At 47.1% G+C, this 15,503-nt stretch overlaps 1 protein-coding gene and 1 long non-coding RNA gene across 2 annotated transcripts in view; both read left to right on the top strand.

Moving 5' to 3' along the window:
- The first annotated feature begins 3,925 nt into the window (after nucleotides 1-3,925).
- LOC136569712 (uncharacterized) lies at nucleotides 3,926-5,990 on the top strand. Its single transcript, XR_010785435.1, has 2 exons — nucleotides 3,926-5,249; nucleotides 5,676-5,990. It is a non-coding gene; the product is annotated as an uncharacterized lncRNA (long non-coding RNA).
- Nucleotides 5,991-12,551: 6,561 nt separating this feature from the next.
- Nucleotides 12,552-15,503, top strand: part of AICDA (activation induced cytidine deaminase) — a 28,729-nt gene continuing 25,777 nt past the window's right edge. Inside the window, exons 1-2 of the mRNA XM_066572261.1 lie at nucleotides 12,552-12,583; nucleotides 12,976-13,038. The gene's annotated coding sequence lies outside the window, so the exon portion shown is untranslated. The remainder of the gene's footprint in view (nucleotides 12,584-12,975; nucleotides 13,039-15,503) is intronic.

Raw genomic sequence — 15,503 nt, 5'->3', positions numbered from 1 at the left:
ACCTATGACCAAACACCACCATGACAGTAGATCATGGCACTGAGTGCCACATCCAGCCTTTCCTTAAACACCTCCAGGAGCAATGACTCCACCAGCTCCCTGAGCAGATCTTTCCAATATCTAATCACACTTTCTTGTGTGAAAGTGAAGAAATTCTTCCTAATATTCAGCCTTATTCAGCCCTATTCACCTCAAGAAACCTTGCCTGGCACAGCTTAAGCCTATGTCCTCTCACCTTATGTCCTGTGACATGTCCCCCATGCCACACATCATACAGCATCATGTGCCTGACATACCCAGCGTGTAGCCAGGGCTGCACCATCCCTTGCTGCTGTCACTTCTCTAAAATAACTGCTGGCAGCAAACAAATATGACACATTCCCTTTATCAACCAACACACCTTGTTGATCAGTTTCTGTGGCACACCTACTCAGTTTCCTCAGTACCACACCCTTTTCTTTCACTATATTGTATCAGCTGTATATTTCACATTTTCCTGTGTGAACTTCTCCTTCACCCAACTTTCAGAACCTCTAGACACAACACCCACACTACACACCAGGGGAACAACATGTGTGTTCCTCAATAACCTGTGTTGCACTCCCAGCTTTGCAAATATGGGATACAGCCACTGGTCATTCCCAAACACCCATCCTACCACGAATATTCCCATTCAACCTGCTTTCTTCCACCTCTTCAGCATGTGGCAGTGCTGTCCTACCAATCTTAATTCTCTCACCTGAATGACAATTTGGTCATTTTGTTCTACAAACATCTGGGTCCTACTCCCCAAACCTCACATGTGATTCAGGCAGCTCTTCTGAAAACTATTTGCTTAATGAGTATGAGGCAAGGCTACCTCACAGATGATGTCAGAGGCCAAAATCCCAGACATCATCCAATGCTCTCCTGTCTGCTTGTGTTGCTTGCCAAGACTTCTGGCTTCTAGCGGCTGCAAGGCGGAGACCACTTCCAAATTCAGGCTCCCCTCCTTCTGTCTCTGTACAACAGCATAAGGAAAAAGATACTATCACCCACTTCAAAGCCAACTTGAAAGCACAAGTTGAGAGCAGGAGGCGATCATAGGCAAGTACCAGCAGGGTAAACTAGCAATAGATAATAGATATAGATAAAGAACACCAAAATGCTAGACAGCATTTTTGTTGTTTTGACAGTAGCAAAATACTACTTTCTTTGACAGAATTACTACACTCTGAAGCCTTCTAGAACAGAGTTCCCATGTGCATGAAGTTCGCACTTTCAAAAGTTGTAATTTCAGCCTGTGAGGTGCACGGGGTTTGTTTGCACAGAGAATTTGCTAACAAAGAGCTACTGTGGTATTGCTGCTCTGCTGAAGATTGTGCAACAACTGCACATTGCCAGCATGCACACGTATTTCAGAGTAAGAATTGCATGCTGGTTTTAAGACAGCATAAAGCAAAGAGGAAAGAAAAATGTCTGCATTAGGATTTATATAACTACTGTGACACAGTAATAGCAGAATTTTTTTCTTTTATATTTCAGTAAGCAGCCAAGTGGTAAGGCAGGTGCCTCTGCTGCTCAAACATGGTTAACAGTTTGTGGAAAGAGGAGAATTGCTCATCTGGAGAATTCAGGAATGTAGATTTTTGGCCATACAAATGCATGTTTGGTTATAAGACATCTGAGAGGAAGTCATTCTACAAGTACAGGAAAAACACTCGTCATGGTAACAGTAAGATATTTGATCTCAAACCATTTGGGATACTTCAGCTGGGTCTTACAATTATCAGTAACAATTTATTCTGCCAACTACCACTTACCTTCGTAGAGCTCTCTCATGCAAAAATGTAGCCCTGTATCCTTTTTATTACTGTTTTGTTGAACTGCTGAAATTGTAGTAGTTGAGCTTTGTCACAGGTTGTATACCCTATATCTCTAGAAAAATTTCCCATCATCTAGAAAACTAAGTGAGTTTGGAATGAGTCATGACAGTCTTTTGCCCTTTCTGGAGAGGTAGAGCAGAAGAAAGGGTCAATTTATTACTTAGGATGTGCCAATCTAGGATGTGCCTACTGCTGCAGAAGCTTTTGAGTTCTTTTTTTAATAAAGAATTGTCACTGCAACTGAGTTACATGTAGATGTTATAGTTTCCAAGAATTAGGCAAGACCTTTTTTTATTTTTTCCATTATTTTTAATTTTTTCCCTTTTTTCTTTTCTCTCTCTTTTTTTTTTTTTTTTTTTTTTTTGCCAGTGAAGGCAAGGTCTCTCCTGTTATCCATAAATCTATTCTCAGGACAAAATTCTTACTATTTTATTGTGCAAGAACGATATTGGACAGTGCCCCCAGTGTCAATGGTCCAGAAAGAATTCCAAGCTTCACCCTTTAGGGAAGAATTATAATTGCAGTATCAACAAGGAATGGATGCCTCTGAACACTAACAAATCCTAGCACCTTTCTTTTGAGATTTTTCCCATGCACTCTGTAATGCATAATGTAAGGACTGGTCCAAAGCCTTAATGTATGCAAAATCTGATTTCACGGTTGATTCCATGAAACATCTTTTGTCACTGAGTTCACTACAACTGCAAACCAGCTGTTTAGTCCTGAAGCCAAAGCCTGCAGGATATTATCCTATTATTCACATTGTAAAGTTTCATATACTGTCTCTGGTTGAGTGTGTGACCTTGTGATGCAACAATGATGGAAAGTCCAGCCTGCAAATGTTGCTAAGGCTAATTATTTATACTCATTTTCCCGTGTGCTCTGTGCTCCCCTGTGTCTTCAGTAGCTACTCATTTGGTCAGCTGAGTCTCATAGCGATGTTTCTGCTTCCCGCTTGGATGACTGAATAGTAAAAAAAAAAAAAATTTATAAGGCAAGGTATAGGCCTGTGTTCACACATGAATGCTTGGGCTCACATATGAACACAGATGGTCCAGTGAAGGGAAACAACTTCTGGCCTGTGTTTCAACAGGAAAATGGCCGTATCGTTCTTGTTTCATACCATGTAAAATGAGGACTGTGCCAAGTGGTGCAAAACCGTCTTTAATTTCATACAACCCCAGCTTCTCATTGGTTCTGCTGTAACACTAATTCCTGTTCTGAATTAACTACTCTAAGATAGAAAATGGAGAAACTACTGCTAACACAAAGGACTCCCAGCTAAGGGTGTCTGCAGAAAGTTCCAGGTTTTGCTGACTCAGTGCCACACCATGCCCTGCAGAATGTGACCCCCCAGCTTGCAGGTGGGTCTGTCACCCCTGTGCCTGACTCCATGTGGTTCATCAAACCGAACCCACCCGTGTCTCTGCATAAACACAGTCCATCGCCCTACACACACGGGCTTCCCACGCCAGAGGCGGCCCTGCTCCCCACGTACAGCTCCATGCCCTGCTGCCCGTGGCATCGAGTGCCGAGCTGCTCCTCTGCCCCTGCCTTCGGGTGGGGACCAGCCCGGTGGGGACTGCCCGCCGCTGCTGCCGGCACGGACACACCGAGCGGCAGCTGAGGGGTCGGCGTGGGGAGGCTGCGGCTCCGGCGCGGGAGGGTCCAGCCCCAGACTCGCCTCCGCTGCCCACCCGCACCCGAGCGCGCATCCGCATCCTCCTCGCCCGCGGGCGGGCGGGGCGCTGCGGGCAGCGGTGGCGGCGCTGGTGGCGGCGGTGCCCAGGAGCCCAGCCCTGCCCGTGGCAGCCGGCTCCGGCCGGCGGCGGCGGCGAGGTCTCTGCCGCCGGGCTGGCTGCCAGCGCCGCCGCGCCGCCAGCGGCAGCGCGGGCCGGGCTCGGAGCGCCCCGGGACGGGGGAGCGGCGTGGGGGCAGAGGGGCCGGGGCAGCGCGGGTGATGCTGCCCGGGTAGCGCCGTTCGGGGACCTCTGAACCTCTGCCGGGATGGACAGCGGTCGTGGGCTGGGGGGGCGACCGGTGCCGAACGCACTGGCAAGGGGAGGCCGCGACTGCCCGTTTCCTATGCCAGGCATAGGAAGGGAGCCAGCAGGCTACTGCGGGGGGAAATAATTATTTTGCTGTAAATACTGGGACAAAATAACAGTGATGTTTGCATGTGGTGGAATACAAGGAATGGGAATCTCCTTCTTCCCAGCATTTGAGACGAGTCTCAGGCTCAGGGTACAATCCTGACAGAAGAAAAGGGCTTGCAGGGGCATTGAAAGACCTTTTCTGACAGACAGCAACCGTTTGGGGACATAAGGGAGGAGTGCATGCATCTCATTGAATAGGTAACTTTGGAGAAGGTCAGAGGCTCCTGTTATCCTTATTCTGGGCACAGTTTGAGGACTGAGAGACACAAAGAAGCCTAGGCGGGCATAGTTGCACACAGAAACAAAGGGAAGGATGAATAGCAGCTGGTAAGTTTCAAAGACTGGTATATAACCAGCAGCTCCCAGTTCCACAAGACAGGAGCGCATTTCTCTCAACTGATTTGCAGTTCTGCTGCAGAGAAACAACGGTACTGAAGAGCTGGACAGAAGGGTGAATGCGCTTTCGATGGACACACTCATTTGAAAGGAAAACATTTTGTCTGTATCTCTCTTCTTCCAGTCCCTGTCGTCTGCCTGGCCCCTTCTCCAGCTGTTTTTCCCAGTCTGCATTTTTCCTTTACCATCTTGAGAAAGTTCCTGCCTGCCTGCCTTTGTTTCCTGCTCCTTTGCCTCTTTTTGACTCCTGTTTTGCCCTTTTCTGTCTCCTTCCCCATTGTCTTTTGATGAATGCTGTTGCAGTGATGACTTTGGATTTCAGTGCCTGTTGGGAAGGATCTGATGCAACCACAGGATGGCTATATCTCGCAGGCACTTTGCTGCATTAAGTCTGATAAACATCTGCCCTCCGAGCTAAAGAGCTTCAGGCAGCAGGTTAAATGTCCTCGAGTTTATCCCAGTCGTGTACGTGTTTTCCTCTTGTGTCCGGCAGTTCTGTCACCGGAGCTGACGAGAGCTGGCAATCTGGGGGTTGTCTATTCTCATTCGTGGGGAGCAGTTTCTTCATTTTTCTTCACCTAACTGATGCCCCCTCTCGCCGCTAGCTTACACACCCCGCTCCGCTCGCATGCCTTGAGCCGATGGAGCTGATTAGGGGGGCGGGCGTCTGCGTCTCCAGTTCTGGTCTCCCCTCGCAGGGTCCGGCGCCATGATGGGAGCAGTGCTCAGGAAGCTCCCTGCGGTGCCAGGGGACCCTTCCCCTTCCCTTCTCCTGCGCCAGGTGCTAAGGGAGGAGGGGCACAGAGGTGCCTCGCAGGGAGGCCAGAACTAGGTCAGTGTTGCTGGAAACCGCAGCTGGTGCACTGCGATGGGGGGCGGAGAGCCAGCTGTAGCCAGAGGGGGATGAGTGGATGGCGAGAGGAGGATGAGTGGATGGCGGGAGGGGGAAGGGTCTCTCCGCGAAGTTGTAGGGCGGGACAGCGTTCTCCGGGCTGCTCGCATGGCTCCCCGCCCCGCTCCCCTCCCGCCGCCGGGCGCCCGCCGAGCCCCTTCCCCTCCCAGCGCTGCGCCTGCGAGTGGGCAGGGGAGAGGGAGAGGAAGGGAGGGATGAAGGTAGTGCTGGGAACGGAGAGATGGAGGAAAAATCTGGGCAATGAATGAGGAACAGATGGAGAAATGTATATTAAAAAAAAAAAAAAGAGAGAGAGAGAAGAGAAGCGTGAAAGGCAACAAACAATGACAACTCATGTTTCAGCAGCACTTGCAATTGGTTCAGTGGGGAGGAGGTCATCTGCATTCCTCACAGTGCCCAGGCAAAAGGACGCATCCCCCTTGCCAAAATCCACAGGGCAATGAAGCCGCTGCGGCCAGACGCTGCAAGCTCCATCACCAGTAGCTTCGGCAGCACAGATGTACCTCCCTACTGCCCAGAGGTCATCCTGTTACCACCCTTCGGAGTGCAATGAAAGCCCATTTCAGTACAGTTTGCAGTACGCTTTGTTTGACCTTTTGAGTGTTTCTACATCAACACTGCCTCCTCTGTTACAGCTCCAAAAAAATCCAGATTGCCAGAGTTGTGTCCTTTTGTCGTTGCTGTACAACCAAAGCCTTATTTTCTCTAGCTCCGACTTTCTCTCCTCCTCCCTTTCTCTATGTCGTTTCCATTTTCCCCGCCCGTCTCCCCTGCTGCCCAGTGCCAGCCTTGCCCCCACTGCCTGGTGCCTCCATCATTCCTGGGTTCACCCATCTCATCGGAGCCGTGCTGCCTGCAGAAATGCACGCTCTCCCAGCCATGCCCTCCCCATCCTGGTTTTCCAATCCACCCTTCGTCTCTCCTCATCAGCCCCGTTACATCCTTCCTAGCCTGACGCTGGCAGCGAGTCTCCTCCCTTCTTCCCTCCCTCTCCCCTTCCTTCCTCATCCCTCCCCCTCCTCTCCCTGCAGTGTTTCCCAGCCCTCGCTGCAGTGCAATCCATCACTCCCAGCAAGGTCCTCACACCAGGGGAGGTGGAAGCCTGGCTCCCTGTGAGGCAAGGGTGGGTGGGCAGTGAGTGCAACTATCTCCTCCTTTGCTAGGAAGTGAGAAAAGCTCGCAGAATACAGACCCTCCTGGAAGAGAGACCTCCCATCTGCTTCCAGCTATTTTATTTATTCCTTTACTTATTTAGTCTCTTTGTTTTCAAAGAAAAATATGTTTCTGCCAACATTCCAGTGAGGGCGACTGAAAGGAAACCAAGGAGACAGAGAGAATGCCAGAGCCAGAAAAGATTGTTCAGATAGAAAAACCGGGAGACAACACTTGGGAGGAGGGAAAAAGAAGAGAGAAAGAGAGAAAGAGAGAAAGAGAGAAAGAGAGAAAGAGAGAAAGAGAGAAAGAGAGAGAGAGAGAGAGAGAGAGAGAGAGAAAGAGAAGAAAGAAAGAAAGAAAGAAAGAAAGAAAGAAAGAAAGAAAGAAAGAAAGAAAGAAAGAAAGAAAGAAAGAAAGAAAGAAAGAAAGAAAGAAAGAAAGAAAGAAAGAAAGAAAGAAAGAAAGAAAGAAAGAAAGAAAGAAAGAAAGAAAGAAAGAAAGAAAGAAAGAAAGAAAGAAAGAAAGAAAGAAAGAAAGAAAGAAAGAAAGAAAGAAAGAAAGAAAGAAAGAAAGAAAGAAAGAAAGAAAGAAAGAAAGAAAGAAAGAAAGAAAGAAAAAGGAGGCATATACAGAATCAGAGGAATAAATGCAGAAATAGGTGGGGGAAAATTAGATGCAGGAGAAAGAAAACATAGCAAAAAAAACCCCAAGAATGAAATTGGAGAGAAACCTGAGATGGCAGACATGGCAAGAAAACTCAAGGGTAAATAGTTGAAGGTTTTCTCACAAGAAGATATGTATCAGGGCAGCTGCATTGATGGACAGAGGCAATAAATTATCAGAATAGTACCAAAGTAGATTTTTCAGCTACCAGTGTTGCCCTTTTACAGGCATGTTGTGAAGGTGCTCTTGATGTTGATATATAGAATGGTCTATATTTGTTGCTGTTTTCATCTCTTTAAAGCTGAGGTGAGCTAAAGCAGTGCAGGCCTTTTACATGTACACATTTCACATCAGGACAGATTTTTATTAACATTGCTTGCCTTGACATCAGTCTTCCATTGAATAGAATAGTGACTACACCTGGGGAAGGTCACAGGAAAATTCAGGTGACCTGGTTGAAGTCAGCATTACCTACAGGAAACACAGTGATTTATATCAATGCGGTTTCAGTAATGCCCGAAATCTTTGTTCAACTGTAGAACAGAACACAAATGAACATTTAAGTCAGACTTTACAGCTCCTGTGAAGGTATAGGAAATGGAGGGATGCAAACCTGAAAGTGGTACTTCCTAATTTCCCCACAATGTAAACCCTCATCAATCTGTCTGCTAACATATAACATCATTTGCATTTCTTCTACTCAGTACAACTTGTTCTTCTTTCTTAGATCCTTTCAGAAGCAGGGTGAGTGCTGTCAATGCTGACATTGAGAACTTCAACATATTCAGTTTGAATATTTTGGATGTGGCCAATTTTAAAAAAGGCTTTGACAACAGATCTTTCATCAACATTACAGAACTTAAAGCAAATGGCTTTTAAAGTTGACGGCTTTGCCCCCTTCACCAATGATGTTTAAAAGCTTAGAGGTTATGCTATTTTTAAATATAATTAATATAGTTTTGCTGGCTTTGGACTGTTAGGGTAGACAAAACCACTAAAATGCTTCCACCATGCAGGACTACTAAACGACAATAAAATGGTCCAAGAGGCTGGACTTTAAGACAGATACTGTATTGTTTGGAAAGCTCAGCTGTGAGTTGATCTGTGCCAGAGCAGCTCTGTGAACCTGTCTGTGTCAGTGTAAGACACAACTCTACTTCCCAGCAATGACTTCTTCAGCCAGCTCTGGTTACTGCTCCAGGGCATGATTGCTGTGCTGCAACAGGAGGATTAATCCTGCTGGCTTTGCTCCAGGGTTTGTGATGTCCAGAAGAGATGGGAGAAGGGAAGGGAGAATCCATCATGTCCTTGCCGGTGTTCTACTTGTGTCTGCAGCCTCATCTGTGTATAAAATCACACCAGTTGAATTAAATATGGTGTTTCTATGTGCTCCAGAGTCTGTATGGACACACATAACTGAGCCTGCAGGAGGGATTTATATGTTTGTTAAGCTTAAAGTGTTGTGCATCCCCTGAGAGAACAGTTTTGGAAAAAGTTCCCTGAGAAAAGCTGTATTTGAGCTCAGCTCCTTGGAGAAAGGAGAGGGTGGAGGAACAGGTGAAACAGCCAGGAAGAATCGACCCTGAGACAGTACAAAGGATCAGAAAGGAAGGATGTTTGTGATAGTAAGAACTACAGAAAGAGCAGAGAAGGAAACCCCAAAGCACCACCAGTGAAGAAAGAAGGCCCTGACAACTTGCTATAACCACATTGGCCGTGAGAAGCCTGAAGCACAGGGCCAAATCACCAACCAAGGAGCAAAGAACTCACTGATTTCCTCTTCTTGTGCTCAGTTCTTCACAATGCCGAACGGATTTGGAGGAGCTGAGCCAGTATTAATTAGAATTTCATGGACTACCTTAGTGTATTTTGTGACTGCAAGACTACATGCCCTCTAAGCACTGCCTTGTTGATTTGGAAACAAAGGGGTGAAGAATTCCTTATTTTTCTAGATGGGACAACAGAAAACATGACTATGAGTAAAATAGAGACAAATTGTGTGTCTAGGCTCCTGTACTTGTCAGTATTCACTCTTCTACAATGTGATGAAGATGTGAAGCTCCCAAAATTGAGGATAGATGGATCTGGCCTTTAACTCATGTCCCTTCCCACTGATGACCTCAGCAACACCAGTGGAACAACTGCAGGATGGTGTTAGACCCCAGGTATTAAAGGAGCCCATCAGCAGTGGGATCCCAAGAAAATTCCTTTCAGCCCCAATTCACATGACTACTAGAGCTGCATTATTGACATGATGCATTCACAGATCTCACAGCAGTTCATTAATTTCTTATCACTCAGATGTAACTTAATGCCCTGTTACCATGAGGATACGGGAAGGCCAGGGAAACCAAGAGGAGAGGTAAAAGTCTCCAAGACCTTTGCAAATAGCGTGCCCCAGGATCACTTAGACTGTCTGTTCAGATGCAGTCGTCTACAGGGTGAAATGAATGCACCAGGAGATTTTAATTTCCAGGAAGGCTGGTTTTGTATCTTATCCAAAATATGCTACCATTACTACAGCATCCCAGATAAACATAATAGGATCAGTACCAACTGGAAAGAAAGATAAGTTTTTGCTGAATCACTGCTGCTGCATCTGATCTTAGGTAAACACCTACAGGCACTGTGGTCAGCACTTGAGGGAATATATGTGTGGAAGTGTTTCCTCTATGAGTCACCCACGCCATTTACTGTGGCAAAGAGTTCTTTTTTGAACAGTTCTTCCCACCATACTGTGGCACTGATACCTTTTAAATTTTTAGAAGAAAGAGTGCTTTACGTTGAGTCATCAGCTGTAGATGTCCCCCAAGATACCCTGTGATGGAGGACAGCAGCATGCAAAGCAGAAAACAGCAACATTAGTGAGAAAGGAACGTGCAGAAGTATGCGAAGTATTCGTTCCTCCCAGCCATGAAGGGCGTCCAGCAATCTTTGTCAATGTCATGAGTCAAGGAATGGAGGGGAGGAAATCAAGATTATTTTCTATCACAAAAAAACCAAGTTGAACAATTGCTAATCCAGTAGGCTGAAAAAGAGGAGAGCTAAGAGGAGATGCTTCATACTGGATGAAGGCCTGCAGATGCAGCGCCACATGTCTTAGAGAATGGGCTTGGACTGCAAGAGAAGAAAGGGGCGTTCGCCTGCCGGTGTGCTGCGGCTCCCTCCGGTGTCCACCGCGAGCAAGAGCAGCAGGACACCCCCAGCTGTTTCTCTGAGGCTCGTCTGGTCTGTAAAATACTGAGCAGCTTCCAGCCAGCAATTCCATCACCAGCAGGATCGCCCCCATCCGCACCAAGCTCTCCAAACTGAGGGGTTCTGCTAGCACAAGGGATCTACCCCCACCAAGCAGCTGAGGGAGAATGTCTTCCAGTCTGAGAGAAAAATTTAAAGCTCAAAAGCAATCAGCAGAAACCTGATCCAGTACTGGCTGTGGATCCTGTGCTCTGTGGGAGATGGTGGCACATCAACACATTGGTAGATGAAAACATTTGGCATCAATGAAAATTCCCAAATAAATGTGTTGAAAACTCACCAGGCCTTCAGGATGTTTTAGTTAGCCTCTTAAGCAGTAACAGCTCAAATGACAGCACAGAGGCACAGAGAAAAACGAAAGTCAAACCAATGTGTGTGGAAAATTGTCCAAACATACTGCTATGTGGACTTCCAGAAAAAGCCAAGGATCTGAGAGGATTCCTCAAACTGGTGTGTGGGTCTAACTTCCATCATACCCTTCTGTTTGTTTAATGACCTCTTGAGCATTTCCAATGGACTGTTTTAGCTGGTCCCTGAAAGTTGGAATGGTGGTGTCTTGCTCCAACGAAAGAGAGGAATGGTGTTTGGGTTCAGAGGGCCGCCCTGGTGAGCACAGAAATTCTTAGCTTTCCCCAGCCCCTCTGCACCTCTTCTGGTATGGTCCACCACTCGTGCATCCTCCAGGAGTCTTGGGAAGGCCACAAATAAGAAGGAACAGTCATTTTCCTCTTAAGCACTGCCAAAAACAGTGTTCAGCCACTCTCAGGTAAGAAGTGGTGGCTTCAGTTATGTCAGGTGTGGGCAACATGGGTCTGGCATGGCGAGGAGGACATAGCAAGCATTTCCTCAGTAACTGTGTATAAGGCATTGTAGGATTTTATTTTCAGCTTGCAATTAGTTGAAAAAAGGGGGTTACCAAGCTACCAGGATGAGCCTTAGGAGACACAGCTTTCCCTTACAAGGTTTCTATCTTTCATTGCTGTATGAGGTAGGGAATTGGGGGCATTTCCTAGTCTTCTCCTTGGCTCCAGGACTGAGATTGTGTCTTGAAGCTCACTCAGTGCCTCCTCAAACCCAGCAGAGTTGTTACAGAAGCAGTAAAGGGAAAAGAAGGCAGTGAAAGCAACAGAAGGAGGTCAGATCCAGGGGCTGTTGGAAGAAGAGTTAGGGGAGACTGGCAATTCCAGTGGGACTTGTGGGGCTTGCACCTCCGTCAGTCATAAAACGCACAATGCTTGGAGGGACAGGGGAGTCAGGAGGATGGCAGTGAAGGTCAGGTCTCATTCATCGTCTTCCTTCTCCGTTTGTGTCTCTCTCATTTTCCCAATTTTTTTTTTTTTTTTTTTTTTTTTGCCTGCCTTTCTCAGGCCAGAACGGCAGCGGCGCTGCAGGACGGGCCCCGTGGCCGATACCTGCTCCCGTTCCTTGGGCTCCCTGCCCGCCCCGAGCCCGGTCCAGTGGGAAGCCCAGTCCCTCCATCCCGCCGGGAAGCGCCAGCGAGGCAGCGGGGTGATGTCACCGCTGTCGCTGCCCGCCGGTGCCCCCCTGCCAGCCCGAGCCCGCCTGCCCCGGCCCCGGCCCCGCCACCGGCCCCGCTCGGTGCCGCGGCGCGGAGAGGCGCGGGGAGGCGCGGACAGCACCCGGGCGCGTCCTGCGGGAGAACGGGATGCGGGCTCCGCATGTCCCTGTGCCACAGGCAGCCAGGGAAACGGGAAAGGGGACCGGAGCACTGGGGTGGGGACTGCCGGCAGCTGAGACGGGAAACGTGGCTAGGGGTAGCGGCCTGAGGAGAAGCCAGGCTGCGTAGAAGGGCAGGACGAAACGGGACACCAGTGTGCAACGCAGACCCAGGAATCCATCCCTGGTGCTGGGCTATCCTGGGGGAATGGGAGGAGCCCCTTCGGAGGACAATAAACTCTGGAATGAGGGTGTGGGCTGCTGCTCCTCGCTCCCCCCCTCATTCCACATGCATGATGATACCATATCCCTCCATCTCGCTGGCTTCTTGGGGTTTTTTCTTTTTTTTCTCTTTTCCCAGAAATTGTATTTTGAAGACAACCAAAAGGAGAACGTGTTCTGGGTGTGGCTGCATGTGATTTACCCAATAGCCAAAGTGGGGGGGCGCCGAAGGGGAAAAACAGAGCGTCTGCTGCTGAAGGGAGTGGAAGCTGAGGGCTGCAGTAAGTGATGGGGACCCTGTCTTTTCTTTCAGTGCTCCTCGAAATAACTGAAAAGCAGAAGAGAATGGAGGGAGAGAACGTGGGGGAAACTTTCCGTTGCATGCTGAGGGTGTGTGTGGAGCAGGGCTTAGCCATCCAAATGTGAAAAGAGATGGGGACTGGAGAAAGGAGGTGGAAAAGAGGAGCAAAGCAGGTGGTGTTATAAGTTCAGTCCAGAATGTTTCAGAAATAACTGGGATACTGGCCACATGAGGAGGGAGACAGGAGGGAGGCTGGGAAGACCAAATGGTCTTGAGAAGAAAATGGGTACAAGCAGCAAAGTTTCTGAGGTGTAGGGAAGCGTATACTGGTTCCTCTCTTAGCATTCCTCTGTTCTCTCCTCCACTCCACAGGGATGAAGACCTCTGGAACCTGTATACTGTTTTGTGTCTTAACACTCTTCTTGTCCCCAGCTGGTGAGTCCTTATGCCCAGGGGAAGGATTTCTTCCCCATCTGGACCCCACAGAGTTTCCTACACAGAATAATGTTCAATGATCTAAGAACAAAGGCAAAGATATATAGAGGGGTGGAGAAGGGAGAAGGACTGAACAGGAAAGGCAAGGTGGATGTAAGATTGCAAGGAGAAAATTAGGAACTGGAAACAGTTTCCCATCTGTGACACTCTCCAGAAAGTACTGGGAGTCACAAGAGACAAAGGTCCACAGCTTCTACTCTAGGTATGTTATAGTAAGCAAAACATCCTGATCAAACTGAGAAAGAGAGTTAGGTGTGCTTTGTGCTTACTGCTTTACCACCTGGGTATGCATGATCTGCAGGGCATTTCCTAGTGCTCTGCAAAATTTGTTCTGTCACAGTTGTGACATGTTTGCTGTCACTAGCAGTTCCTGCTGGATTGACCTCATTCCAAGCCACTCAACTGCTGGAAGGTTTTGTAGTATTTGTACAGCTGTTTTGAGAAGCCTCACCTCTGTAGTTCAGACCATTTTCTGCTTTTGGTGGTGGTGGTTGTTGTTATTCTGTTTTGTGTCTCCATTACTTTGTTTGCTTGGAGATACTTTAGCAAAAATTCAGATCAGTTGTTGTTTTTTTTTTTTTTTAATAGCACAACAACAACAACAACAAAAAGGAATAAAACAAGAGGGTAGCATCAGACATTATAGTCAGAAGATTCAGGACAGATAGTGAAAGATTAATTTCAGTGAATGGGCAAAGCTTTGTCCAGGAAAGACTGTATGTATCATTTTCAAACTAGGTTATTCTAATACCCTCTTTGATCCTCCCCTCATGCTGAAACCTGATTCTGCTCCAAATAGCACTTTTTCCTTTAAAGGTGCTTTGTAAACAATGTCATGTTTATGACTGTGAAGCAGGGAGATGAGGCATCCAAGAGATGAACTTATAGGTGGGCTATGATTTGAAACAGGAAAAAAAAGGCCGTGGTTTTTATTGTACATGAAGGAAGCCTGAAAGGAATATTTCTTACTTTTGAGTATTTTGTTTTAGCACTTCTCTTTGAGTTCGTTTGTTTTAACTTGGAAAATAACAGGAATCACCATCTGGTCTCTCATTGTTTCTTTTGATTTTGGGTAAGCTACAGATTTGGTGGGTTAAGGTTGTAGTTCTAGATCTCAAGGATGAATTTACTGCAGCTTGGATAAGAAAGTCCAGTTGTTTATAAGGCTTGTTTATTTGGTACCATAGTAATTATAAATTGAAGTGATTGAAGGTGGGATAAGAAAATCAACGTTTTTGTGTCCTTGTCTGGTATGCAGAGATTTCACTTCACTTATGTCCTTTTGTTTTAGAATTGGACTGGTTTTCTATTCAACCCCTAGGGGAAAACAAGATTCGTAATAGCTGACTTTTCAAAGTTAGAAAAGGGGGAGGAGCCACCCTGTCTTTTCTACACATCTCTTCAAATCCAGCTCTGCTGGCTTCTGCAATGGTTTCAGGATTTTCATCCTTCCTTTTGCATCAGTAACAAAGGAGAATGTGCTCAACACCATTTTCTTCCCCACTTGTTACAATTAAGAGATTAGCCAGAACAGGGGAAGTTTTGGGCTATATTAGATTGTGTACTTAAGTTATTATGCATGTCTGGCCCTCCCTGGGTTAATCACCAACAGCTGGCAGCTGGGTGGGGAACAGAATATCAGTGTCCAGCAACTCCTGTAATGCTGTAGAGCAGGATTATGTAGGGGTCCCAAGAGACCCTCTGTGGCCTGCAAGTAACTGCCCTAGGAATGTGGAAGAACTATGACAAAAACTCAAGACCTGATAGTTTTACCCACTAAGTGCTCCCCTCAAGAGCAGAAAGCTGCAGGCTGAGGTTGCAGGACGTAGCGGGATGTACTGATTTTTGGGCTGGTCATGCACACATTCCTGCAGTGCCCCAGATCACTGGCTTTTTCCTGCCAACTCCTTCCTTCATCCCACCCCAGTTATGCAGACGTTTCCCTCGTCTGTGGCTAGCAGGAAATATTTTCCTATTCCTGGCTGCTCTAAGGAAGCTGCTCTGTCACCCTTTATATTTAAACAAACAAACAGTCTAGCCCAGCTTCAGTTCCTTCCATGTAGTATGCACAGCCAAGCCTTCATCATTCCTCTTCTCCAGTTCACCCAGAGGCTGAGAGAGAAAAGATTATCTGCTCTGTGCTCCATACCCAGGCTGGATGATTTGGCTAAGGAGCTACAAAACCTGCAGTCTGCTTTTTACTGTACCAATGACTCAATCCGTGCCCCCCAAGTGAATAATTTCCATTACTCAGTTTCCTCTTTTATAAAATAGAGATAGGTATTTTGCTCAGCCTCCAGAGCAGGGAGGTCACATCGATCTTTTTTTTCAAAATGCATCAAAAGAGGTTTCAGAAGGGCAAGGTCTGGTAGCAGATCCAGAGGTATTTACTAACTTGTCCCTGT

This window comes from Molothrus aeneus, chromosome 2, assembly GCF_037042795.1.
Source record: "Molothrus aeneus isolate 106 chromosome 2, BPBGC_Maene_1.0, whole genome shotgun sequence".
Classification (NCBI taxonomy): Eukaryota; Metazoa; Chordata; class Aves; order Passeriformes; family Icteridae; genus Molothrus; species Molothrus aeneus.
Note: the sequence above shows the minus strand (reverse complement) of the source record. Positions and strands in the feature narration are given on the sequence as shown.